Source organism: Brassica napus, unplaced genomic scaffold, assembly GCF_020379485.1.
Source record: "Brassica napus cultivar Da-Ae unplaced genomic scaffold, Da-Ae ScsIHWf_1364;HRSCAF=1938, whole genome shotgun sequence".
NCBI classification, from domain to species: Eukaryota; Viridiplantae; Streptophyta; class Magnoliopsida; order Brassicales; family Brassicaceae; genus Brassica; species Brassica napus.
The window spans coordinates 35001-52500 of NW_026014781.1; the positions used below are offsets into that span (position 1 = coordinate 35001).

The 17500-nt window shown below is 48.2% G+C and overlaps 9 non-coding genes across 9 annotated transcripts; all 9 read left to right on the plus strand.

Annotated features, from left to right (window-relative positions):
* The first annotated feature begins 7246 nt into the window (after positions 1-7246).
* LOC125597029 lies at positions 7247-7365 on the plus strand. The gene has a single exon (XR_007331408.1). It is a non-coding gene; the product is annotated as a 5S ribosomal RNA (ribosomal RNA).
* A 370-nt stretch (positions 7366-7735) lies between these two features.
* LOC125597026 lies at positions 7736-7854 on the plus strand. The gene has a single exon (XR_007331405.1). It is a non-coding gene; the product is annotated as a 5S ribosomal RNA (ribosomal RNA).
* Positions 7855-8229: 375 nt separating this feature from the next.
* On the plus strand, positions 8230-8348 carry LOC125597036. The gene has a single exon (XR_007331415.1). It is a non-coding gene; the product is annotated as a 5S ribosomal RNA (ribosomal RNA).
* Positions 8349-8723: 375 nt separating this feature from the next.
* Positions 8724-8842, plus strand: LOC125597047. The gene has a single exon (XR_007331426.1). It is a non-coding gene; the product is annotated as a 5S ribosomal RNA (ribosomal RNA).
* A 370-nt stretch (positions 8843-9212) lies between these two features.
* Positions 9213-9331, plus strand: LOC125597027. Its single transcript, XR_007331406.1, has one exon. It is a non-coding gene; the product is annotated as a 5S ribosomal RNA (ribosomal RNA).
* A 374-nt stretch (positions 9332-9705) lies between these two features.
* Positions 9706-9824, plus strand: LOC125597054. Its single transcript, XR_007331431.1, has one exon. It is a non-coding gene; the product is annotated as a 5S ribosomal RNA (ribosomal RNA).
* A 374-nt stretch (positions 9825-10198) lies between these two features.
* On the plus strand, positions 10199-10317 carry LOC125597028. Its single transcript, XR_007331407.1, has one exon. It is a non-coding gene; the product is annotated as a 5S ribosomal RNA (ribosomal RNA).
* Positions 10318-10694: 377 nt separating this feature from the next.
* Positions 10695-10813, plus strand: LOC125597056. The gene has a single exon (XR_007331432.1). It is a non-coding gene; the product is annotated as a 5S ribosomal RNA (ribosomal RNA).
* Positions 10814-11373: 560 nt separating this feature from the next.
* Positions 11374-11492, plus strand: LOC125597025. The gene has a single exon (XR_007331404.1). It is a non-coding gene; the product is annotated as a 5S ribosomal RNA (ribosomal RNA).
* Positions 11493-17500: the final 6008 nt, after the last annotated feature.

Below are 17500 nucleotides of genomic sequence, written 5' to 3' on the forward strand. Positions count from 1 at the left end.
AGTCCAGTAAAGGACAGAAGTCAAGTCTGAGGCGTTTTTAGTCAGGAGGGACTAAGATCGCAATGTGGCTAAGCCTGAAAAGGTTGTGGCTGGTTAAGGGGATGATCCAGTACGTTGTGGCTGAGTTCATGAACCTTATTGCCCATGAATGACAAAAGAACCATAACAATCGGTTAGGACTCGTTGTAGGACGACCAGCCTAAAGATTGGAACAAGTTCGTGAGGACTTGACTGGTACATCGAGTGGTGTGGGGATCTGCCAAATCTACTAAGGCTCGAGTATGCAGCATGTTCCTAGGGACTGGTTATGATCTAGTCTTGGACTACGATCAGTGAAAGAATAAAGTCTAAAGAAGACGATATTCAAAAGAAAGACACAAACTTGTTGGATACTAGGACTGCAACCTGGAGAGTTTGGTCAGTGAAACAAAGAATGTCTTTGGATGGATTTACAAGTATCACTTGAATGGATGCTTGATGTACTCTTGACTGTGGTCAAAGTAGACAAGTAAGGGTGCCATCAGCGAAACCAGAAAGGACCACTTGATAGGATTCTTGTGGTTAAATACTTATCAAGTGGGGGAGACCTGTACAACGATGGTCAAAGGAATTTGATCATCGAAGTAGTCAATTGGTGGATCTGAATCAAGGTTGTTCTATTCCCTGATCAAGACTAGAATAAGTCGGTTGGGATATTTTGTTTTGGGACAAGATATAATCACCACCGGATTCGAGGACGAATCCATTTCAAGTGGGGGAGACTTGTAACATCCGCGATCCTGGATAAGGACCGTCGGGACGGCCATGGTTCGAGGAAATGAACCCGCCGGTCTTAGGACCTTAAGGCAAGCATTCCATGGCCAAGATAGAAGGTTAAGGACGTCAGGATGCTGAGACTTAACCTTATATGAGAAAGAAGTCAGCTAGAACAAGCTGTATAGAAGCTGGGCGGTGCTTACGGGAAGTTCGATCAGCTAGACGTAGCTCGGTCAAGCTCAGCCTAGCTCGTTCCAAGTTAAGTCAGCTCAACCAGCTGGACTACTAGCTCACTCAGCTGAGGCAGCTGGGAGTCAGCTCATCTCAGCTCGACGGACTGGTCGGGTTTCGGGCCGATGGTCAGGGTTCGGGTCAGTGGCGGGCCATGAGGTCTGGCCATGTGGTCCATGAGTCGTTGGGCCGGCCGTGGGCTTGAGTATCAAGTCTGGGCTTGGGTTGGACGTGCCTATAAGGTCTGGAACCTTCCATTTCCGAACAGGTACGATCTGGACCGTTGATTGTAATCGATGGCCAAGATCTGTCCCAAAAGGATGCTTCGAAGGGATGTGTCCCTTCGCACATGACCTTTGGTTGCCTATATATAGGATGCACGACCAGAGATAAATGTATTCAGTATTATTCAGTCTCATTCTGTCTGAGACAAAGGACACACGTCCTAAACAAAGGGGTCCCCCAATGAGAACCGAGGATCCAAGCCGGAAAAGGTTCGGTTGTGGTGGTTTAGTATCTCCGGCAAGGAGAACGGTTTAGGAGAGAGGAGGCCGTGGGGTTATGGATACCCAAGGTATAGAGAGAGGTCTGGAGAAGGACTCCAACCCCGTGGTTCAGTCAGATAGGGTCACTGGGGTAACCACCGACTCATCGGCTAAGACCATCGGACAGTCTGAACCGGTCTAGCCATGGGCGTTTGGATCGTGTCCTATTCCTCTTATTCTTTTCATCTATTTCTTCTTCTACTCCTCCTGTACATTGGCGTGGCCTTGTTGATGTGTTGGGATTGGTTATAACCGTGGTTCTGGTTGAGTAATGCGGTCGCGGTCCATAACCGATGAGTTAGGCGCGCGCATGGTCTAAACCGGCCTCAGGTGATCCGATTTGATAGGGGCGGTTCTGTTCTGTGGTATGGATCCAGGCTTTGGGTCGGATCAGGTTAGAAGGTCTGTGAGCCTTTGGGCCGGACTTATAACAGGCCGATCGCACCTAGACCATAACCAGACGGTTAGACGGGACTATGGACGATCCAGCTATCGTTGGATGGTTCTAGCCGCAAAGGCTAAGTAGGACATCTTACAATCAACTTTGGGTTGGTGAGTAGGATAGGCGCCATATGCCTTATGTAGGGCGTACACCCACATGATGGCATTGGAAGGCCGGTTATATCAGTACATGCTAAGTGGACGATGGCTTATCAAGTCTAGTGGTCGGAGCATGTTTCATGACGATGGTTCGATGGCCGAACACTAGTATGGATAGTCACGTTGCTGGAGTAAGAGTATTGATGTGATGCTTCTAGATATCAACCTTGGTGTTGATAGCTTCGAGATTGGCTTAGAGTCATGACGAAGTGTGTGGCTAGTATTATGTGTCGTAGACCATAGATACTGAGCCTAAGTGTGATTGTTCAAGGAAGGCCATGTAAGATCTGATATCATGGTTGAGTATGGACGACCCGACCTCTGGATGATGGTCTAAGATGTCAGTACTAACCTGATTAATGAATGCATCAGTTGGTATGAACAAGTCATATCTGTTGTCTGGGTTAAGTCCCAAGGCCGGTCAGGCCAGATGATGACTCATCAATTCCAAGTCATGTGAAGATGGTTGGTTGATTGACTTAGGATCTAATGAGCTTTGTCAGTCCAGAAGATGGATTGGGTACTATTGCCTATAAGGCAAAAGGATTTCGGATTGTGCTTGAGTCGAGATAGGCCAAATACATATCCTTATCCTTTCGAAGACTTCTCAAAGGTTACTTATGTCTGTGTGGATGGTTGGTTGAATGACTAAGTACCTAGGGGAGGTGTTTGATGCAGGAGTCAATAAAAGGACCTTAAGTAAGATCATTGAGTGATCGTGGTCCAGCTGTCAAGCAAGAGCAATATGAGTCAAGGGAGGACCGATGAGCTAATTAGCTCCATTGATGTGGCAAAGGTATGATCTAGCATTTACTTATGTAGATCTAGATTGAGTGGTTTAGGGGAATGGAACCTTAGAATCGTATGGCTTGGTTTGGGTTTATAATTGACCTTTAAGCTAATTGGTAGTTGAGTAAACTGGCCAAGGCTAAGGTGATTCAACCAGACAAGTGTTAGATTGGTTTTAGACCAATGGTTAACTAGAGAATAATCCGCTGCGTATCTGTTGAAAGGATCTATGCTATTAATGACTAGGGAAGTCTTTAGCTAAGGTTTAAGTTAGCCCTCGCCTTTAGGTGATATTATAAATAAAGGGCAAAAATTAAGAGGTTCGGCCAGGAAGTGGACCGAGCGACGTAAGGCTTCGACCTCGGCCTAGTCGGCCGGATCGGGGTGTTACACAGCATACTGAGTCCAAGGACCAGCGTGCTGGTATGTGTACTGATGGACAGCCACGGACATCCTGTGTGTGCTGACGGACACACACACGGACACACACGGACAGCCACAGACGTCCTGTGTGTGCTGACGGACAGCCACATACAGCCACGGACATCCTGTGTGTGATTGCGAACACCCACGGACGTCCTGTGTGTACTGAACAGACAGCCCACGTGGTCCCAAATCACCCAAACAGTCCACGGGACGGCCAGCGTGCTGAGTCCAAGGACCAACGTGCTGATATGTGTACTGATGGACAGCCACAGACGTCCTGTGTGTGCTGACGGACACACACGGACAGCCACGGACGTCCTGTGTGTGCTGACAGAAACACACGGATGTCCTATGTGTGCTGACGGACACCCACGGACGTCCTGTGTGTGCTGACGGACACACACGGACACACACGGACAGCCGCGGACGTCCTGTGTGTGCTGACGGACAGCCACGGACAGCCACGGACGTCCTGTGTGTGCTGGTGGACACCCACGGACGTCCTGTGTGTATTGAACAGACAGCCCACGTGGGCAAAAATCACCCAAAAAGTCCACGGGAAGGGCCAGCGTGCTGAGTCCAAGGACCAACGTGCTGATATGTGTACTGATGGACAGCCACGGACGTCCTGTGTGTGCTGACGGACACAGACGGACACACACGGACACACACAGACAGCCACGGACGTCCTGTGTGTGCTGGCGGACACCCACGGGCGTCCTGTGTGTACTGAACATACTGCCCATGTGGGCCAAAAAATCACCCCAACAGTACACGGGAAGGGTCAGCGTGCTGAGTCCAAGGACCAACATGCTGAGTCCAAGGACCAACATGCTGATATGTGTACTGATGGACAGCCATGGACGTCCTGTGTGTGCTGACGGACACACACGGAGGTCCTGTGTGTGCTGACGGACACACACGGAGGTCCTGTGTGTGCTGAGGAACACCCACGGATGTCCTGTGTGTGCTGACGGACACACACGGACAGCCACAGACGTCCTGTGTGTACTGAACAGACAGCCCACGTGGGCCAAAAATCACCCAAGCAGTCCACGGGAAGGGCCAGCGTGCTGAGTCCAAGGACCAAAGTGCTGATATGTGTACTGATGGACAGCCACAGACGTCCTGTGTGTGCTGATGGACACAGACGGACACACACAGACACACACGGACAGCCACGGACGTCCTGTGTGTGCTGGCGGACACCGACGAATGTCCTGTGTGTACTAAACAGACAGCCCACGTGGGCCAAAATCACCCGAACAGTCCACGGGAAGAGTCAGCGTGCTGAGTACAAGGACCAACGTACTGATACGTGTACTGATGGACAGCCACGGACGTCCTGTGTCTGCTGACGGACACACACACCCAGCCACAGACGTCCTGTGTATGCTGACAGACACACACGGACGTCCTGGGTGTGCTGACGGACACCCACGGACGTCCTGGGTGTGCTGACGGACACCCACGGACGTCCTGTGTGTACTGAACAGACAGCCCACGAGGGCCAAAATAACCCAAACACTTCACGGGAAGGGTCACCGTGCTGAGTCCAAGGACCAGCGTGCTGATATATGTACTGATGGAGAGCCACAGACGTCCTGTGTGTGCTGACGGACACACACGGACACACCCGGACAGCCACAGACAGCCACGAACGTCCTGTGTGTGCTGGCGGACACCCCCGGACGTCTTGTGTGTACTGAACAGACAGCCCACGTGGGCCAAAATCACCCAAACAGTCCACGGGAAGGGCCAGCGTGCTGAGTCCAAGGACCAACGTGCTGATATGTGTACTGATGGACAGCCGCGGACGTCCTGTGTGTGCTGACGGACACAGATGGACACACACAGACACACACGGACAGCCACGGACGTGCTATGTGTGCTGGCGGACACCCACGGACGTCCTGTGTGTACTGAACAGACAGCCCACGTGGGCCAAAAAATCACCCGAACAGTCCACGGGAAGGGTCAGCGTGCTGAGTCTAAGGACCAACGTGCTGATATGTGTACTGATGGACAGCCACGAACGTCCTATGTGTGCGGACGGACACACACGGACAGCCATGGACGTCCTGTGTGTGCTTACGAACACACACGGAGGTCCTGTGTATGCTGACGAACACCCACAGAAGTCCTGTGTGTGCTGACGGACACACACGTACACACACGGACACACACCGACAGCCACAGACGTCCTGTGTGTGCTGCCGGACAGCCACGGACATCCTGTGTGTGCTGGCAGACACCCACGGATGTCCTGTGTGTACTAAACAGACAGCCCACGTGGGCCAAAAATCTCCCAAACAGTCCACGGGAAGGGCCAGCGTGCTGAGTCCAAGGACCAAAGTGCTGATATGTGTACTAATGGACAGCCACAGACGTCCTGTGTGTGCTGACGGAAACATAAAGACACACACAGACACAAACGGACAGCCACAGACGTCTTGTGTGTGCTGGCGGACACCCACGAATGTCCTGTGTGTACTGAACAGACAGCCCTTGTGGGCCAAAATCACCCGAACAGTCCACGGGAAGAGTCAGCATGCTGAGTCCAAGGACCAACGTGCTGATATGTGTACTGATGGACAGCCACAGACGTCCTGTGTGTGCTGACGAACACACACACACAGCCACGGACATCCTGTGTATACTGACAGACACACACGGACGTCCTGGGTGTGCTGACGGACACCCACGGACGTCCTGTGTGTACTGAACTGACAGCCCACGTGGGCCAAAATCACCCGAACAGTTCACGGGAAGGGTCAGCGTGCTGAGTCCAAAGACCAGCGTGCTGATATATGTACTGATGGACAGCCACAGAGGTCCTGTGTGTGCTGACGGACATACACGGACACACCCGGACAGCCACAGACAGCCACGAACGTCCTGTGTGTGCTGGCGGACACCCACGAACGTCCTGTGTGTACTGAACAGACAGCCCACGTGGGCCAAAATCACCCAAACAGTCCACGGGAAGTGCCAGCGTGCTGAGTCCAAGGACCAACGTGCTGATATGTGTACTGATGGACAGCCGCGGACGTCCTGTGTGTGCTGACAGACACAGACGGACACACACAGACACACACGGATAGCCACGGACGTCCTATGTGTGCTGGCGGACACCCACGGACGTCCTGTGTGTACTGAACAGACAGCCCACGTGGGCCAAAAAATCACCCGAACAGTCCACAGGAAGGGTCAGCGTGCTGAGTCCAAGGACCAACGTGCTGATATGTGTACTGATGGACAGCCACGAACGTCCTATGTGTGCTGACAGACACACACGGACAGCCACGGACGTCCTGTGTGTGCTTACGAACACACACGGAGGTCCTGTGTGTGCTGACGAACACCCACGGACGTCCTGTGTGTGCTGACGGACACACACGTACAGCCATGGACGTTCTGTGTGTGCTGACGGACACAGAAGGACACACACAGAGAGCCTTGTGTGTGCTGACAAACACCCACGTATGTCCTGTGTGTGCTGATGGACACACACGGACACACACGGATACACATGGACAGCCACGAACGTCCTGTGTGTGCTGACGGACAGCCACGCTCGGAACCGTGAGGATCTACGCCGCCCACAGGACCATTTCGGAAAGCCTTAGAAACCATCAAGGGCGGTTAAAGGACGTCGCGATTTTTCGGCCCCAAATTCAGCCGTTTTGACCCTCAAACGGGCTGCTGAAATTTACGGAGCGTAAAATAGCCAAGATGCGTTTTTCGAGTGTTTGGTGTTGTTGTTGTTGTTGTGTTCTACATCAATCTCAAGCACTTTGGTTCGAGAAAAAAAATGCCAGCAAATGTTGTGGGTCCCACGCCATCCACTCGAATTGTCGAAACGAAATGACAAATGGAATCGCGAGTCATGTACTGACGGGTGCGATCATACCAGCACTAATGCACCGGATCCCATCAGAACTCTGCAGCTAAGCATGCTTGGGCGAGAGTAGTACTAGGATGGGTGACCTCCCGGGAAGTCCTCGTGTTGCACCCCTTTTCTATTTTGTTTTTCGATCTAAAACGATTCTAGCTTTGGAAAACCCATAACTTTTGAACCGTGAGGATCTACGCCGCCCACAGCACCTTTTTGGAAAGTCCTAGTAACCATCAAGGGCGGTTAAAGGACGTCGCGATTTTTCGGCCCCAAATTCAGCCGTTTTGACCCTCAAACGGGCTGCTGAAATTTACGGAGCGTAAAATAGTCAAGATGCGTTTTTCGATTTGGTGTTGTTATTGTTGTGTTCTACATCAATCTCGAGCACTTTGGTTCGAGAAAAAAATGCTAGCAAATCTTGTGGGTCCCACGCCATCCACTCGAATTGTCGAAACGAAAGGACAAATGGAATCGCGAGTCATGTACTGACGGGTGCGATCATACCAGCACTAATGCACCGGATTCCATCAGAACTCCGCAGTTAAGCGTGCTTGGGCGAGAGTAGTACTAGGATGGGTGACCTCCCGGGAAGTCCTCGTGTTGCACCCCTTTTCTATTTTGTTTTTCGATCTAAAACGATTCTAGCTTTGGAAAACCCATAACTTTTGAACCGTGAGGATCTACGCCGCCCACAGCACCATTTCGGAAAGCCCTAGAAACCATCAAGGGCGGTTAAAGGACGTCGCGATTTTTCGGCCCCAAATTCAGCCGTTTTGACCCTCAAACGGGCTGCTGAAATTTACGGAGCGTAAAATAGTCAAGATGTGTTTTTCGAGTGTTTGGTGTTGTTGTTGTTGTGTTCTACATCAATCTCGAGCACTTTGGTTCGAGAAAAAAAAATGCCAGCAAATCTTGTGGGTCCCACGCCATCCACTCGAATTGTCGAAACGAAAGGACAAATGGAATCGCGAGTCATGTACTGACGGGTGCGATCATACCAGCACTAATGCACCGGATCCCATCAGAACTCCGCAGCTAAGCGTGCTTGGGCGAGAGTAGTACTAGGATGGGTGACCTCCCGGGAAGTCCTCGTGTTGCACCCCTTTTCTATTTTGTTTTTCGATCTAAAACGATTCTAGCTTTGGAAAACCCATAACTTTTGAACCGTGAGGATCTACGCCGCCCACAGCACCATTTCGGAAAGCCCTAGAAACCATCAAGGGCGGTTAAAGGACGTCGCGATTTTTCGGCCCCAAATTCAGCCGTTTTGACCCTCAAACGGGCTGCTGAAATTTACGGAGCGTAAAATAGTCAAGATGTGTTTTTCGAGTGTTTGGTGTTGTTGTTGTTGTGTTCTACATCAATCTCGAGCACTTTGGTTCGAGAAAAAAAAATGCCAGCAAATCTTGTGGGTCCCACGCCATCCACTCGAATTGTCGAAACGAAAGGACAAATGGAATCGCGAGTCATGTACTGACGGGTGCGATCATACCAGCACTAATGCACCGGATCCCATCAGAACTCCGCAGCTAAGCGTGCTTGGGCGAGAGTAGTACTAGGATGGGTGACCTCCCGGGAAGTCCTCGTGTTGCACCCCTTTTCTATTTTGTTTTTCGATCTAAAACGATTCTAGCTTTGGAAAACCCATAACTTTTGAACCGTGAGGATCTACGCCGCCCACAGCACCTTTTTGGAAAGCCCTAGTAACCATCAAGGGCGGTTAAAGGACGTCGCGATTTTTCGGCCCCAAATTCAGCCGTTTTGACCCTCAAACGGGCTGCTGAAATTTACGGAGCGTAAAATAGTCAAGATGCGTTTTTCGATTTGGTGTTGTTATTGTTGTGTTCTACATCAATCTCGAGCACTTTGGTTCGAGAAAAAAATGCTAGCAAATCTTGTGGGTCCCACGCCATCCACTCGAATTGTCGAAACGAAAGGACAAATGGAATCGCGAGTCATGTACTGACGGGTGCGATCATACCAGCACTAATGCACCGGATTCCATCAGAACTCCGCAGTTAAGCGTGCTTGGGCGAGAGTAGTACTAGGATGGGTGACCTCCCGGGAAGTCCTCGTGTTGCACCCCTTTTCTATTTTGTTTTTCGATCTAAAACGATTCTAGCTTTGGAAAACCCATAACTTTTGAACCGTGAGGATCTACGCCGCCCACAGCACCATTTCGGAAAGCCCTAGAAACCATCAAGGGCGGTTAAAGGACGTCGCGATTTTTCGGCCCCAAATTCAGCCGTTTTGACCCTCAAACGGGCTGCTGAAATTTACGGAGCGTAAAATAGTCAAGATGTGTTTTTCGAGTGTTTGGTGTTGTTGTTGTTGTGTTCTACATCAATCTCGAGCACTTTGGTTCGAGAAAAAAAATGCCAGCAAATCTTGTGGGTCCCACGCCATCCACTCGAATTGTCGAAACGAAAGGACAAATGGAATCGCGAGTCATGTACTGACGGGTGCGATCATACCAGCACTAATGCACCGGATCCCATCAGAACTCCGCAGCTAAGCGTGCTTGGGCGAGAGTAGTACTAGGATGGGTGACCTCCCGGGAAGTCCTCGTGTTGCACCCCTTTTCTATTTTGTTTTTCGATCTAAAACGATTCTAGCTTTGGAAAACCCATAACTTTTGAACCGTGAGGATCTACGCCGCCCACAGCACCTTTTTGGAAAGCCCTAGAAACCATCAAGGGCGGTTAAAGGACGTCGCGATTTTTCGGCCCAAAATTCAGCCGTTTTGACCCTCAAACGGGCTGCTGAAATTTACGGAGCGTAGAATAGTCAAGATGCGTTTTTCGAGTGTTTGGTGTTGTTATTGTTGTGTTCTACATCAATCTCGAGCACTTTGGTTCGAGAAAAAAAATGCTAGCAAATCTTGTGGGTCCCACGCCATCCACTCGAATTGTCGAAACGAAAGGACAAATGGAATCGCGAGTCATGTACTGACGGGTGCGATCATACCAGCACTAATGCACTGGATTCCATCAGAACTCCGCAGTTAAGCGTGCTTGGGCGAGAGTAGTACTAGGATGGGTGACCTCCCGGGAAGTCCTCGTGTTGCACCCCTTTTCTATTTTGTTTTTCGATCTAAAACGATTCTAGCTTTGGAAAACCCATAACTTTTGAACCGTGAGGATCTACGCCGCCCACAACACCTTTTCGGAAAGCCCTAGAAACCATCAAGGGCGGTTAAAGGACGTCGCGATTTTTCGGCCCCAAATTCAGCCGTTTTGACCCTCAAACGGGCTGCTGAAATTTACGGAGCGTAAAATAGCCAAGATGCGTTTTTCGAGTGTTTGGTGTTGTTGTTGTTGTTGTGTTCTACATCAATCTCGAGCACTTTGGTTCGAGAAAAAAAATGCCAGCAAATGTTGTGGGTCCCACGCCATCCACTCGAATTGTCGAAACGAAATGACAAATGGAATCGCGAGTCATGTACTGACGGGTGCGATCATACCAGCACTAATGCACCGGATCCCATCAGAACTCCGCAGTGAAGCGTGCTTGGGCGAGAGTAGTACTAGGATGGGTGACCTCCCGGGAAGTCCTCGTGTTGCACCCCCTTTTTATTTTATTTTTTCGATCTAAAACGATTCTAGCTTTGGAAATCCCATAACTTTTGAACCGTGAGGATCTACGCCGCCCACAGCACCATTTTGGAAAGCCCCAAAAACCATCAAGGGCGGTTAAAGGACGTCGCGATTTTTCGGCCCCAAATTCAGCCTTTTTGACCCTCAAACGGGCTGCTGAAATTTACGGAGCGTAAAATAGTCAAGATGTGTTTTTCGAGTGTTTGGTGTTGTTGTTGTTGTGTTCTACATCAATCTCGAGCACCATTTCGGAAAGCCCTAGAAACCATCAAGGGCGGTTAAAGGACGTCGCGATTTTTCGGCCCCAAATTCAGCCGTTTTGACCCTCAAACGGGCTGCTGAAATTTACGGAGCGTAAAATAGCCAAGATGCGTTTTTCGAGTGTTTGGTGTTGTTGTTGTTGTTGTGTTCTACATCAATCTCGAGCACTTTGGTTCGAGAAAAAAAATGCCAGCAAATGTTGTGGGTCCCACGCCATCCACTCGAATTGTCGAAACGAAATGACAAAGGGAATCGCGAGTCATGTACTGACGGGTGCGATCATACCAGCACTAATGCACCGGATCCCATCAGAACTCCGCAGTTAAGCGTGCTTGGGCGAGAGTAGTACTAGGATGGGTGACCTCCCGGGAAGTCCTCGTGTTGCACCCCCTTTTTATTTTGTTTTTTCGATCTAAAACGATTCTAGCTTTGGAAATCCCATAACTTTTGAAACAACACATGGACAGCCTCAATCTGTTGGTTTGTTCGTGAGTTTTCGTAACAAAACATTCATCATATAAATAAACCGCGTAAGGCGGCAAGGGATTCGAAGCCACCAACGGCCAGTCCCGGTAAATACAAATACGGCCAAATAGGCCTAAGCAAAATCCAAAAGGCCACACTCGGCCGAAAACAGATAAAACGATAATCAAACTCAATCATCAATACAAAGGATCAGTCCATCCAAATAGGATCCTCTACGGTCGGCTCTCCATCTTCCTCAGCATCAAGCGACCCTCGACCACTGCTCCTCCCAGCGGCATAGACAGTGGATAAGGAGGTATCTTCAAAAGAAGCCTCCATAACATTATCAATTGACGAGCTGAAACGAAATCGATGAGCCTCGACCGCCGCACGGATCCTCTCGGGAGAAAAATGACCCCAAAACAGCGGACCACCACGGAGAAGGTCTCGGACGATGCACAAATCTTCCGGAAAAGGAGGAATGGGGTTGTGTACTGCAAAATGAACGTAGTACAGATATGGAAGAATATAAAAAAAAAACGGGTAGTAAGAAAGGCAACGAGTGATCGTTCAGTACGTTACCTCCTGTCTCCCACAGTCGCCTAAACGAGGGAAGGCACTCCACGGCGACCGAGGCTTGGTCCAATCTAACGTAGAAAAAATAACTCTTCCATCCACAACCATCCTGAGGGAATCCCTTCAGGACTTCCATATGAGTACGCAACTTTAAACCATACAGACGATCGGTCCCAACTCGAGACAGGGTAAGGAAAGCTTCGAGATAATCAGCAGTGAGCTCCATGCCTCGCTCGTATCCCAAGACTAGCAACCCGACAAGGTGCTTTATACCGTGGGGAGAAATCTGACTTATCAAAACTTCCAAACGGTTCAGAAACTCTACTATAACCAACGGAATGGGAAACCACAGGCGAGCACGCATCAGATGTTCCTCGTACAAAGTAAAAAAGCCTTCGGGAGGTTCGTCGGCTCTCTCCCCCTCGAGGGGTAATCGAAAATCCACGTTTTCCGGAACGTGACAGAAGCTGTGTATGGTTCCAAGGAACGGAAGGGTACACCTGCTCGGTCTCCCAATGACCCTTTCCGAAAAAGGCCTCATGGGAATCCATGGCTCGGGAGGCGGTTCCTCCGCGTTACACATAGCCACCCAGTATGCGTCGGCCTTGGCAGGGTCAACGGAATGTGCCACGAACTCGATCTCTCGGAAAACCTCACCGCGTCCGTGATGGACGGTTCCGTGATTGAAGATAGTAGGCCGAGCATTTGCCGAAATCCCTCGAGACATTCTTGACAAAAAGGAAAAAGAAAAGTCTCAATGATAGAGAGAGAAAGTTGAAAGAATCCTTTCACTCTTAAACTTTGAGAAGATAATGAAATGAAAAAATTATGGAATAAGTTACCTCCCTTCTTATAGACATGAGGATTTACTATTCAAGCTCGGACTTTCGGATATTAATTCCATCCATCACGCCTAACTTGCCAAACATGCCTAACCGCACGCTAGGATCCTACGATGCATGATCCCAACGGGCTGGGGGGCTAACTGTTGGGGTCAAAAACGGTTACGACGGAATTACCACCCGAAAATCCTCGGAGATCGTATTTCCGAAAGAGATAGTAAAAGGAGAGATGTAATTTTCTTAAAAGTACCAATACGAAGTATTTACGAAGAAGTATCCTTTGGGATTCAAACCGAACAAACCAAGCTCGGTCACTGCGCATACACGCCGTCCGGTCGCTATGCAGCAACCAAACCCGAGCCAAGCTCGGTCGCTACGCTCATCCTGCTCGGTCACAACGTAGCGACCGAGCTCGATCCAAAGCTCGATCAATACGTAGCGGCCGAGCGATCGTCCCGCTCGGTCGCTACGTAGCGACCGAGGTCGAGCCAAAGCTCGGTCGCTACGTAGCGACCGAGCGATCGTCCCGCTCGGTCGCTACGTAGCGACCGAGCGATCGTCCCGCTCGGTCGCTACGTAGCGACCGCGCTCGAGCCAAATCGGTCGCTACGTAGCGACCGAGCGATCGTCCCGCTCGGTCGCTACGTAGCGACCGAGCTCAGCCAAGCTCGGTCGCTACGTAGCGACCGAGCGTTCGTCCCGCTCGGTCGCTACGTAGCGACCGAGCTGGAGCCAAAGCTCGGTCGCTACGTAGCGACCGAGCGAGTCTTTGCATTCTCGTCAAACCTTTGAATGCTATCTCCCAAAGACCGTAGCAAGCTCGGTCCATGTTTCCCACTATTCTAATTCATCGATCAAACTTCGCGGATTAGAAACCGCGGAAAACTCGTAGTAAACTTGTCGAGTCGGAAGACGGCCCAAAGGGACCTAAAACACGACTCGAGGCCCATCCTATGATTTTTCCTAACCAAAAGCCCGTGAACCACAGCATGGTTCACGCTTGGCCCACGAGGAAGGATAAATGTCAAGTTTCCGCGGATAAATACGGAAGTTTTGAAGATAATTGTGAAGATCGGGAAAAATGGAATATCTCCATTTTTACGCTATGACGGCTTAAATGCAGAGGAGTAAAAGCGTAAACCGACCTTGGAGCTAGTATATAAGGAGTCCTAGGCGAGGAGCAGAGGAAGAACTTTTTCAGAGCAAACTTAGCACTTAGAGCAATTTAGGCAATTTTCCGTTTTTGTTATTTCGAGCTGCGACTCAATTAGGTTTAGCCGTCTTAGGGTTGCTAGAACTAGGAATCTCGCCGACAGCTCTCGAGCCCAGGCTTATACCTTGTTGTAACGCTCATACGCAGATTCGGAATAAAGATATACTTTGCTCTCTTTTCGATTTCTTATTTTTATCGTTGTTATTCTCGTGTTCTGATTGCTTGACGTGTGGTAATTAACAGATATCCGGGTCCTCTGGGAAATTAGGGTTTTCCTAGTTTCCTTATTTAAACGGAAATCGACAGTGTGAATTTTGGTTCCCACAAGAGTGTTGCTTATGATAGATGGCAAAGATTGGCTGACTTGGAAGAAGAATTTTTAAAGCAAAGGTCAAAAGTTCACTGGTTGGATGTTGGGGATGGAAATAATCAGTTCTATCATAATTCCGCGAAGATACGTGAGGTCAGAAATACTATTCATGAAATTCAGAGAGATGATGGATCAATAGCAAAGACTGACGAAGAGATAAAAAAGGAAGCTGAAGGTTTCTTTGCCGAATTCATGAGAAAACAACCCTTGGATTTTGAAGGAGCTTCGGTGGATGAGTTAACAAGTTGTTGGGGTTCAAATGTAGTGAAGTAGACTGTGCTAGGCTGGAGAGAGAGAGGTAACAAAAGAAGAGATCAAAGAGGTTCTGTTCCGAATGCCGAGCAATAAGTCTCCTGGCCAAGATGGTTACACCACTGAATTTTTTAAAGAAGCATGGGAGATTATTGGAGAAGACATCACAGTGGCTATTCAATCCTTCTTCATAACAGGGTTTCTACTTAAGGGTTTAAACTCTACCATCTTGGCTCTTATACCAAAAAAGGATGAAGTGAAGATGATGAAGGACTACAGACCCATATCCTGCTGCAATGTATTGTATAAGGTGATTTCCAAACTCATCGCAAACAGGCTGAAGAGTGTGTTGCCGAAGTTCATTACCTTGAATCAGTCAGCTTTTATAAAGGAGCGCCTACTAATGGAAAATGTTCTGCTTGCAATTGAGTTGGTCAAGGATTATCATAGTGATAACATATCTCTTCGGTGTGCTCTGCAAGTAGATATTTCGAAAGCTTTTGATTCAGTACAATGGACCTTTCTGCTGAATACATTGGAGGCTCTGAGATTACCAAGAAAATTCATCAGTTGGTTAGCTCGTTGTGTAACATCAGCCTCTTTCTCGGTACTAGTCAATGGAGAACTTGCGGGCTACTTTCAAAGCAGGAGAGGATTAAGACAAGGTTGTTCACTCTCTCCATATCTGTTTGTGATTTGTATGAATGTCTTATCCAAGTTGTTAGATGCGGCGGCATTTAAAGGGGAGATAGGATATCATCTGAAATGCAAGAATATAGACCTTACTCACTTGTGTTTTGCTGATGTTTTGATGATTTTTGCTGATGGGACAAAGCATTCAGTAGAAGGGATCTTGAGAGTATTTGAGAAGTTTGACAAGAAGAGTGGGTTGAAGATTAGTATGGAGAAATCTGTTCTGTTTATGGCTGGAGATGTGAGCAGAGAAGAAGAGATAGGTAGGCAATTTCAGTTTGCGACAGGAAGGCTTCCTGTAAGATATTTGGGGCTCCCACTCCTAACAAAAAATATGACTGTAACAGATTTTCTCCCATTGGTTGAGAAGGTCAGGAAGAAGATTAGTTCTTGGACGGGGAGGTTTCTCTCATATGCGGGGCGTTTACAGTTAATAAGCTCTGTCATCTGAAGCTTAACAAAGTTTTGGATGGCTGCGTTTCGGCTTCCAAGTGGCTGCATCAAAGAAATAGATCGAATATGTGCTGCTTTCCTATGGGCAGGACCGGAGCTAAATTGTAGAAAAGCTAAAGTCTCTTGGCTGGATATTTGTAAAACAAAAGAAGAAGGTGGTTTGGGTTTGAGGCCACTAAAAGAAGTAAATCAGGTATGTAGTCTCAAACTCATTTGGAGAATTCTGTCAGCTCAATCACCATGGATCAGTTGGATAAAGATTTACTTGATAAGAAAAGGATCCATATGGACGATTAAAGATAATACTCAAGGTGGTTCATGGATGTGGAGAAAGATCCTTAAATGTCGAGATATGGCTAAAAGGTTTTACAAAGCTGAGGTTCGAAATGGTGAAAAAACCTCTTTCTGGCATGAGAACTGGTCTACATTGGGTTGTCTTCAGGAGGTATGCGAGGGGAGATATATTGATATGAATATTCCAGTCGATGCAATGGTGGCAGATAGTCGAAGTCATAGGAGAAGAAATCACAGGGTGACGATTCTAAATAGAGTTGAAATGGAGATTGTGAAGTTCAAAGAAAACTGGGTTCAAGAGGAGGATATTTCACTGTGGAGGAATACAAAAGCAAGTATAAGAAGGTATTTTCAACAAGGGAAACATGGCTCAGTATTAGAGAGAAACATCAACTTTGTTCTTGGCACAAAGTGATATGGTTTAAGCATGCCACTCCTAAGTTCTCCTTTCTTAATTGGATTGCTATTAGAAGAAGACTCTCAACGGGTGATCGAATGAAGTGTGGGAATGCTAATGTAGATGCAGCGTGTAGGTTTTGCCAAGAGCCTATAGAGACTTTAAATCACTTGTTCTTTGAATGTGAGTACTCTGCTCAGGTTTGGGAAGCTTTAATGAAAGGAGTATTGAAGGATCAGTACACTGCAAGGTAGGATGTCCTTATTGGATTGATTGTGAGGGATTCAAATTGGAGTGAAGTTCAGACTTTAACTGTGAGATATATGTTACAATCAGCAGTACATATGCTTTGGATGGAGAGGAATAAGATAAGGCATGGAGAGGCTCCTACTCCGGCTCAAGTAATGATACGAAGATTGGACAAGAACATGAGAAATATCTTCACGGTGATTCGAAGAAGAGAGGATATGAAGTATGAGGAAGGGATGAGATTCTGGTTTGATACCAGATAGTGGGAGCATGGAGTTTTTCCTTTGAAGCAGATAGTTGTTAAATTCAATTTTTTTCTCTTAAGTGTCATAGAAAACAATTGATGTAAGGTTATTTTTTTGAGTTACATTTAACATTCAATTAAAAAAAAAAAAAAAGAAGGCAGAGATGGTGAAACAACTCCACGAGCAAGCTAGGCTCAACATTGAAGAGAAAACTAAGCAGTATGTCAAACATGCCAACAAAGGAAGGCGTGAGATGGTCTTTAAGGAAGGTGACAAAGTCTGGGTTCATCTAAGAAAAGAGAGGTTTCCTAATGAGAGGAAGTCCAAGCTTATGCCGAGAATTGATGGA